The sequence below is a fragment of the Schistocerca cancellata genome, chromosome 1 (genome assembly GCF_023864275.1).
Source record: "Schistocerca cancellata isolate TAMUIC-IGC-003103 chromosome 1, iqSchCanc2.1, whole genome shotgun sequence".
In the NCBI taxonomy this organism is placed as follows: Eukaryota; Metazoa; Arthropoda; class Insecta; order Orthoptera; family Acrididae; genus Schistocerca; species Schistocerca cancellata.
Window position 1 is genome coordinate 988016750 of NC_064626.1, and position 9449 is coordinate 988026198.

Below are 9449 nucleotides of genomic sequence, written 5' to 3' on the forward strand. Positions count from 1 at the left end.
CCATATTTTTCAGCCTTGCCTACAAATTCTCAGTCGGGCTGAGTTAAAACCAATTTGTAGCCCAAGTTACTATACTAATGTGTTGACCAGTGAATCATCTTATTGATTCTAGCTCTGTGACATGGCGCACTGTCTTGCTGAAAGATTTACCGATCGTTGTTACCTTGAAAAAATGGTTCAAATGGCTCTGAGCACTATGGGACTTAACATCTGAGGTCATCAGTCCCCTAGAACTTAGAACTACTTAAACCTAATTATCCTAAGAACATAACGCACATCCATGCCCGAGGCAGGATTGGAACCTGCGACTGAAGCGCCTAGAACCACTCGGTCACACGGCCAGCTTACCTAGAAACAAATCACAGATAGAGGAGAGCAATTTCAACACTAAAAATTCTTTTTGTTTATTTTTTATTGACACTTATAGACGCCCAATGCCAGATCTATACTATAAATAGTCATACCAACAACTGATTTAGCATATGAGCAAGAGTCAGGGAACAGGGCGGAATTTTCCAGTTTCGGGTGTACATATTTGAACTGGAAGAAGCGTTTTATTGAGCTGCTCAAGCAATTAAGTTCAGTTAATTTTGTCCTTCGTATAACTGCTAGTGTTGGAAACAAGCTAATCAACCTCTTGACATAATTTTCTGGTGTAACTCATCACTCATAAAGAAACTTTAGTTGCAGTAAGAATAATATGTGTAGACACGTCTTCAATAGCTAAGCATTTTAACTACACCATCACAGTACTTACATTCGCTAATGAAATCCGTCATAAATAATCCACCGCAACTTGAGACGAACAATGGTGTAAATACCTACAATACTAGTGGGAAAAATGACCTGTATTACCCCTTATTAAATCTGTCAATGGCTGAGGAAGGAATTCAACATGCAGCAACAAAAAGTTCTGATCATTTGTCCAGTTTCAGTAACTGTCTGACAGGTAGCAAAACAAAACCTAAAATCATTTCTTCCAGACAGCTCCTTCTATTCCACGGAAGAATTTTTATTCGATAAGAGACAGCCTGAAAAAAGGCTAGTGTTAAGGCTAATCATCTATGTATATCCTGTTAACTGACTCGTTTCATGTCATTTCGATAAAAGAATCGTTGAAATTATCTATGGAAAATGTAACTAACTTTCCGTGCAGCCCCACACCGTGATATAGTATACTGCTGACATGCTTCATAGTGGTAGTAGTGCGCTCAAGCAACAAGTCCTCGCCTGGTCGAAGACGAACGAACTTAATTCTTTCGCTTCAAAAGAAGCTGATCGTAGTCTCGTCACTCCAAATGACTCTAGACCAGTCTTCTTGCGTCTACTTCCTGTGTGCTAAACCCCACCGCATTCGTTTCTGTCTCTGCATTTTGTTCAGATAAGGCTTCTGTGTTGGAGTCCTGATTCGCAAACCATTTTCACAAGGTTCCCCATTCGATCAGAAACTTCAACCTCTGAAGTCTTCAAGATGGCATTTACATTTTTTACGTTACGACAACGATCTTGCAGAGAAAGCCGGCAGATTCTACGATAGTCTTGATCAATCAATATTGGTTTTCTACCGGTTCTTGGAGCAGTTGTGGTTGACCAGTTTCTTCTTAATACTTGCAGACTTTCGGCCTCGTGCCCGACTTCGTAACGCCTCCATCCAAGCTTCTTGCTATGTCTGCGTAAGTGTAATCTTCTTCACAGAGTGTTATTGCCTTACTCCGTTTATTCGGGGACCACTCAGCACCTTTTGGTACAGGAGGCATTGTTTTCAATACTGTCTCCTGTCTTAGCTCACGTCAAATATATTTTATGAGATTTCACTCGACTGAACGGAATACGACACGATAAATTAACACATTTTAACTTATTTTTCTCACCCGCACAGTCCCACAGTAATCACAGTATCGATATTGATACACTGAAACAGTAATTTATTTTGAGTGTTACTGTGGCTGGTGAGCAAGTAGTTGGTGTAATAGTTCCAGGCGTTACAACTCGAGAAGAGATTTGAAGACTGTCCGATTGTCGCGTCACTTACCATCGTAATTGTCAGAATAATGTAGTTGTTGGTGTTATGTCAGAAAAGCTGTACCTGTTGCTTCTCGTATTAGTCGTAACATTGCCTATGAGTTGCAAAAAGCAATGCCTAAACGGAGTGTAATTTTATCATGAAAGGTCGATTTGATGACGAAGCAGGCCGTTCGGTATGTAACTGTTTTATTAGTAGCAGTCATGGTGGACGTTCTGACACAGCTGATAACATGAAGTCAAAGAAACATGTTTTAACAAATTCAGTGCATTGAGCTGCAGTAAAACTCTGCAAAATTATTTTGTAAAACTTCAGTCAAGTGAACAGCCGAGCTGACACTTGCCTACCCCACGGTAAATTATCACCAAATCTTTACATATGTGCAGTGATTGTTCTGACAAACTTAACAGTGTTATGTTTGATGATTCTCCCATTGCAAAAAAGTTTAGTTCAGCAAGAACTGAAGTATCAGTCTTAGTAAAAGGAGTTATTGCTACCCCGACTTTAAAGGAGGGTCTTGAGAATATCAAAAAGCCTGCTTTCTACAGAATGTCCACAGATGCTATCAATCATAAAACTCCTAAAATATTCCACATTTTGTGACTATGCTATTGAAATGTTTGATCTCGAAAAAAATAAATGTATGGCTTTTTGTACGGATAGTACGAACACCAACTTTGGGTGTTCAAAAAAGACAGGGTAAATGTAATGTATTTACCAAATTAATGACAACATTGCATGAAAACATTGAACCCTACACGTCTTACACAATTAATGCGTATAGGTGTGTGCTGATAGTTTGAACAGTGAAGTTGAAACTATGTATGTGAAGATATTCTCATGCTTTTCTATACAGACAATTACAACACAGAGGCTTAAGCAGTTCTGCAATTATGTAGAGACTGAAAATATGAATGTAATGTGTCATCCGAAAACCCACTGGTTATCACTATTTCCAGCAGTTGAAGGAGTCATCGGATTGTTTGAAACTTTAGAGTGGCTAGTACGAGAGAAGGTGCCAAAAAATCGATATTTTTACTTTTGGTCTTAAAAAATTCTCTGTAGTTTTCTGAGCATGAAACAATATACTTCGAGGAAATTGTACCGGAGAAGCCCCAAAATTAGAGGAATTTAAAAAGTAGCTGCACATATGACGACGCTCTCTTGTCACAAACAGAATTTTGTTCTCACCATAAGCATTCTTTGACATTTGCTAAAATGGAAGTTGTAAAATCTGTACATGACACAATATAATAGAAAAGTGTTTACGTGGCAGCACTCAAAACCCAAATGAGAGTTTTAACAACTGTGTATGGGAACGAATACCACAAAACTGTTCTGGTAGGACTAAATATTTTGAAAATAGGTGCAGTGGATGCTCTGCTGTGTTTCAATGATAGTGCAGTGTCAAGTTTTAGGATTATGGAATTGATGGGAGTGCCTGATGGACTAAATATGCAAAGAGCTTTAATTTACACTGACTGTAGGACACTCTTCGAAGCAGAGAAGTTAATGTTGGAAGCAACCAAGAACACAAGAATAAGAAGAAGAGAAGTCTGAAAAGGAGGAAGAACAACACCAGGGACAAGGCAAATATGGACCTGGGATACATCAGCGTTACGCAGGTTAGATAGAGAAAAAGTTTAATTTCCTGAAACTTCACTTTTTTGATGTTCTGATACACATTGGTTAAAAATTATTAAAGGCAGAGGTCTGTAATTTTGTACTGTCTTAAAACATACTTAAATAAAAAAAGTAGGCTACTCTTATTTCTTAAATTTTAAAATTAAAGACCTTTTTAAAGGAAAGTTATCAATTAATTACTGAACTTTTTTATAATCGTTATTAAAAAAATATGAACCAGAATTTATGACAAAAACATCGTTTTAAAAGTCTGCTTTAAACATAATAGAGTAAAGAACTTCCAGGAAAAAAAAATCAAGCATCTACTTAGTTTGTATTTCGATGTGTACCTATGCTGTACATAAATAATTAACGGGCTTTATTTTCCTTGCAACACGAAATACAATTCAGAATGAAGTATGAGACCAAAAGCTGTGGTTCATAAATCAACATGTTCGCAAAAGATCTGTTAAAAGATGGAAAGCGTACATGGGCTTACAACTCTTATTCTTTGAGCTATACTATTTAGAAAACTGAGAATTTTTTTAAAATTGCCCTTGTGTTCACGAACCAGTCCCATTAAAAGATTGTGACCCAAATGAAGACAAAGCTTCCAAAATACTCTGACGAAAAAAACATCGCAACACCAAGAAACAATCAACTTAGAGTAATGAGATTTCGGGAATACATTAGTGTATGTAACACATTCAAGCGGTTGACATTGCAAGATCACAGGTTACTGTAAGTGCTAAAGGTAAGCCATTGCAAATGTGAAATGCTGGCGCATTAGTAACTGGTATAACCGCCAGAATGTTGAATGCAAGGATGCAAAGTTGAACGCATTGTGTCGTACAGGTGTCGGATGTTAGTCTGTGGGATGGAGCTCCACGCCTGTTGCAATTGGTTGCTCACTGAATGAACGGTTAATGTTGGTTGTGGATGACGCTGGGATTGTCGTCCGATAATATCCCATATTTGCTCGATTAGAGACAGATCTGGTGGTCGGGTAGGGCAGGGAAACATATCGACACTCTGTAGAACATGTTGGATTACGACAGCGGTATGTGGGCGAACGTTATCCTGGTGGGAAAGACCCGCAGGAATGTTGTTCATGGATGGCAGGACAACAGGTCGAATCACCAGAACGACGTCCAGATTTGCAGTCAGAGTGAGTGGGGTAAACTCAAGAGTGCTCCTGGTGAAATACGAAATCGCACGCCAGATCATAACTCCAGGTGTAAGCCCAGTGTCTGTAGGCCGCAAACAGGTTAGTTTGGGGCGCTCACCTGACCTCCTTTTAACTAACATACGGCCATCATTGGCACCGAGGTAGAACCAGCCTTCATCAGAAATCACAACAAATCCCCAATCTATCCTCCACTGAGCTGTCGCTTGACGCAACTGAAGTCGCAAATGGCGGTGGTTTGGGATCAATGGAACGCACACTAAATGCCGTCTGTCTCGGAGTTGCCCTTGAAGTAACCGATCCGTAACAGTTCGTTGTGTCACTGCGGTGCCATTGCTTCTGCAGACTCTGCACGATGCACCACAGCCATACGCCAAAAACTACGGTCTTCCCTCTCGGTAGTGCCACGTGGCCATCCGCGACCCCATCTTCTTGCGACCATATCTTCCCGTGACCACAGCAGCTAGCAGTCATGTGTAGTAGCTACATTCCTGCCAAGTCTTTCTGCAGTCTCTCGGAAAGAGCATCCAGCTTCTCGTGTAAACGACCTCGTTCAGACGCAGTCAGCTGTAGATAATGGCGTCTTCGTCGGTTTAAAGGCATTCTTTACTAACATCGACTCACTACGTCCAATCTCGAATGTAACTAACGCTCACGTCCGTTACAAACCTGATCTGCATCCTCACAGTAGCCCCACTCTTAAGCTACTGGCGTGAAATTTGAAGATACATCGTCTTTCAGATGTTGAAACACGCCTACGATCTTTCGCCTAATTCGCACAACTCCTTTTTGGTGATGCGATTTTTTTCCTTTAGTGTATTATTTCAATTTTCCGGCAGTCCTTTAAATGAAACTTACTTGCGATTCATTCAGAGCCAACTTAGCACTTCGCAGCATGGAATAATGAAAAATTGCAGGGAACACGAAATGTGTAGTAGAGGTAAAGGATGTCCTGAAAAATAGTGTAAAAACTATACATGTTTGGTCTCGAATCTGAATGGTTATTTTCTAAAATTACAAATTAAATATAAGTATAAAAATATTTTAATTATTATGCCTTGTGATATTCTTCTTTGGCTATCTCGTCCATATTTGTGCCTGTTCTTTTTTGCATGCTGTCCTCACTGCACTTTTAAATGTGGAATCCTAGACTGTCAACTTAGCACTTCGCAGCTTGAAATAATGAAAGTTGGAGGGAGCACGAAGAGTGTAGTAGAGGTAAAGGATGTCCTGAAAAAAAGTGTAAAAACTATACATGTTTGGTCTCGAATCTGGCCCTTTATTTTCTAAAATTACAAAGTAAATATAAGTATAAAAGTATTTTAATCATTATGCCTTGTGATACGCTTCTTTGGCTATTTCGTCCATATTTGTGCCTATTCTTTTGCATGTTACACGCTAAATGTGGAATTCTTGTCTGTCATGTGAGACAGTATTTTCATTATAATGCTAATGCGATTAAAATTACTGTGCACTTTACAGCCGTGTGTTTCAGATTGCAGCCAACCTCAGTGATCTAACAGTTGTGACGCTGCAGTTGCATGGTAAAGTGTTGTTGGTTTTTTATGTGCGGGAACAAATAATGGTATCTGTAATACTTTAATGCACCACTGAATGTGAGAGACCATCACAAAAGTTTGATAAATGATTTAAATGCTAGTTTTCTTCTACTCAATTGCTACAAATAAGCGCCGCATATATAAAAGACCTTCTCTGTAATGGGCATTCACGAACCCACGTTACATCTGCGTTAAAACTTATACCACAACAGCTGATCGGCACGAGTTGCGCATGCCCATGAGTTTTCAGTACTGGAAGACAAATAATAAAAAATTCTTCCCCTCATATCCTCTAACACCGCAATAGCCCTCTGGCCCTGAGGTCAGCGGCGAACTTTACTTAGCTCACAGCTGGATTCACCAACGTCAGTTAAAATTAAGCACTTCTTAAGATATTATTGTCTCTGTATTTTTATAGTTTTTTTGTTTGTTGCTGAGCAGGAAGCTCTTCATTTTAATTAACGTTTCTGGATTCCGCTGTTAGTTGCTGGATGCATCTATCATATTCCTGCCCACTTCTGTCTGTATGTATAGGTTAATCTCTGAAACTACTGTAGAGATTTTGATCCTGTTTTAACTGATGATAGGTAGATTGATTCACGAAGATGGTTCGTATATATATAATTTATAAATATTTTGTGGAAATTAGCTGAAGTTTGGTGAATTAAATTTTGCTGCTGCTGTGAAAACTATGGCATTAACCGAAAGGTCGCGAATCGAATCATGGTCGGGCCACAGACTTCTACCTCTGTTTTTTTAATCTGGCAAACACCTCTCACTGATGGTGGGGATTCTGCAGAAACGAAACACATTTCGGATTCTACGTTCAGCTGTAGGTCGCCTTTTCTCGGTTTGATGAATGGGCAGGGAGATGCAAGTCTCCGGAATGACGTCCAATTGAAACACTTGCACCAGGACATTGAACCACACCACATTGTTATTATTATGACCAAAATCTGTACATACACAAAGGATGATCCGCTATTATATCCCTATTTTTATTTAACTATTGTTCACTCATTAACAATGTTAGATGGTTGCTTTTAATTCTGTGACGTACTATGGTCCTCGTCATTTTGTATTTCCTCGTAGGCACAAGCATTAGTAACACACCGTTGCAGTCAGAGTGCAACGTTCCTGACAAACCGTTTCAACATATCGTTAGGTACTCGCGCACACACTTCCCGAATGACTGCTTCTACAGTGTCCATGTCACGCGTTTATCTGGCGGACACTTTCTCTTACAAATATCCCCAGAGGAAAAAATCCAACGGAGTCAAGTCTGGACTGCTCGGTGGCCACTCAACATTTTTTCTGCGACGTCCAATAACGCGGCCTGGAAAAATATTCTCAAGCCGTTCTCGTGAAATCAACGCAAAATGGGGAGGTGTCCCATTGTGTATAAAGCATACAGTGTACACACTGTCCCAGGTTAAAGCAATGGGATGAAGAAAAGTTTGTAACGTATGCACGTATTAACGTACTATCCTAAAATTACCTCGAGCAATTAAACAGAGAACCGACTCGTGTAGATAACATCTTGGAGCTACTGATAACAAACAGACCCGAACTTTTCGACTCTGTAAGCGCAGAACAGGGAATCAGTGATCATACGGCCGGTGCAGCATCCCTGAATATGGAAGTAAATAGGAACATAAAAAAGGGAGGAAGGTTTATCTGTTTAGCAAGATTAATAAGAGGCAGATTTCAGACTACCTAACAGATCAAAACGAAAATTTCTGTTCCGACACTGACAATGATGCGTGTTTATGGAAAAAGTTCAAGGCAATCGTAAAATGCGTTTTAGACAGGTACGTGCCGAGTAAAACTGTGAGGGACGGGAAAAACCCACCGTGGTTCAACAACAAAGTTAGGAAACTACTTTGAAAGCAAAGAGAGCTTCACTGCAAGTTTAAACGCAGCCAAAACCTCTCAGACAAACAGAAGCTAAACGATGTCAAAGTTAGCGTAAGGAGGGCTATGCGTGAAGCGTTCAGTGAATTCGAAAGTAAAATCCTATGTACCGACTTGACAGAAAATCCTAGGAAGTTCTGGTCTTAAGTTAAATCAGTAAGTGGATCTAAACAGCATATCCATACACTCTGGGAGGATGATGGCATTGAAACAGAGGATGACACGCGTAAAGCTGAAATACTAAACACCTTTTTTCAAAGCTGTCTCACAGAGGAAGACCGCACTGCAGTTTTTTCTCTAAATCCTCGCACGAACGAAAAAATGGCTGACATAGAAATAAGTGTCCAAGGAATAGAAAAGCAACTGAAATCACTCAATGGAGGAAAGTCCACTGGACCTGACGGGATACCAATTCGATTCTACACAGAGTACGCGAAAGAACTTGCCCCCCTTCTAACAGCCGTGTACCGCAAGTCTCTAGAGGAACGGAAGGTTCCAAATGATTGGAAAAGAGCACAGGTAGTTCCAGTTTTCAAGAACGGTCGTTGAGCAGATACGCAAAACTATAGACCTATATCTCTGACGTCGATCTGTTGTAGAATTTTAAAACATGTTTTTTGCTCGCGTATCATGTCATTTCTGGAAACCTAGAAGCTACTCTGTAGGAATCAACATGGATTCCGGAAACAGCGATCGTGTGAGACCCAACTCGCTTTATTTGTTCATGAGACCCAGAAAATATTAGATACAGGCTCCCATGTAGATGCCATTTTCCTTGACTTCCGGAAGGCGTTCGATACAGTTCCGCACTGTCGCCTGATAAACAAAGTAAGAGCCTACGGAACATCAGACCAGCTGTGTGGCTGGATTGAAGAGTTTTTAGCAAACAGAACACAGCATGTTGTTCTCAATGGACAGACGTCTACAGACGTTAAAGTAACCTCTGGCGTGCCACAGGGGAGTGTTATGGGACCATTGCTTTTCGCAATATATATAAATGACCTAGTAGATAGTGTCGTAAGTTCCATGCGGCTTTTCGCGGATGATGCTGTAGTAGACAGAGAAGTTGCAGCATTAGAAAATTGCAGCGAAATGCAGGAAGATCTGCAGCGGATAGGCACTTGGTGCAGGGAGTGGCAACTAA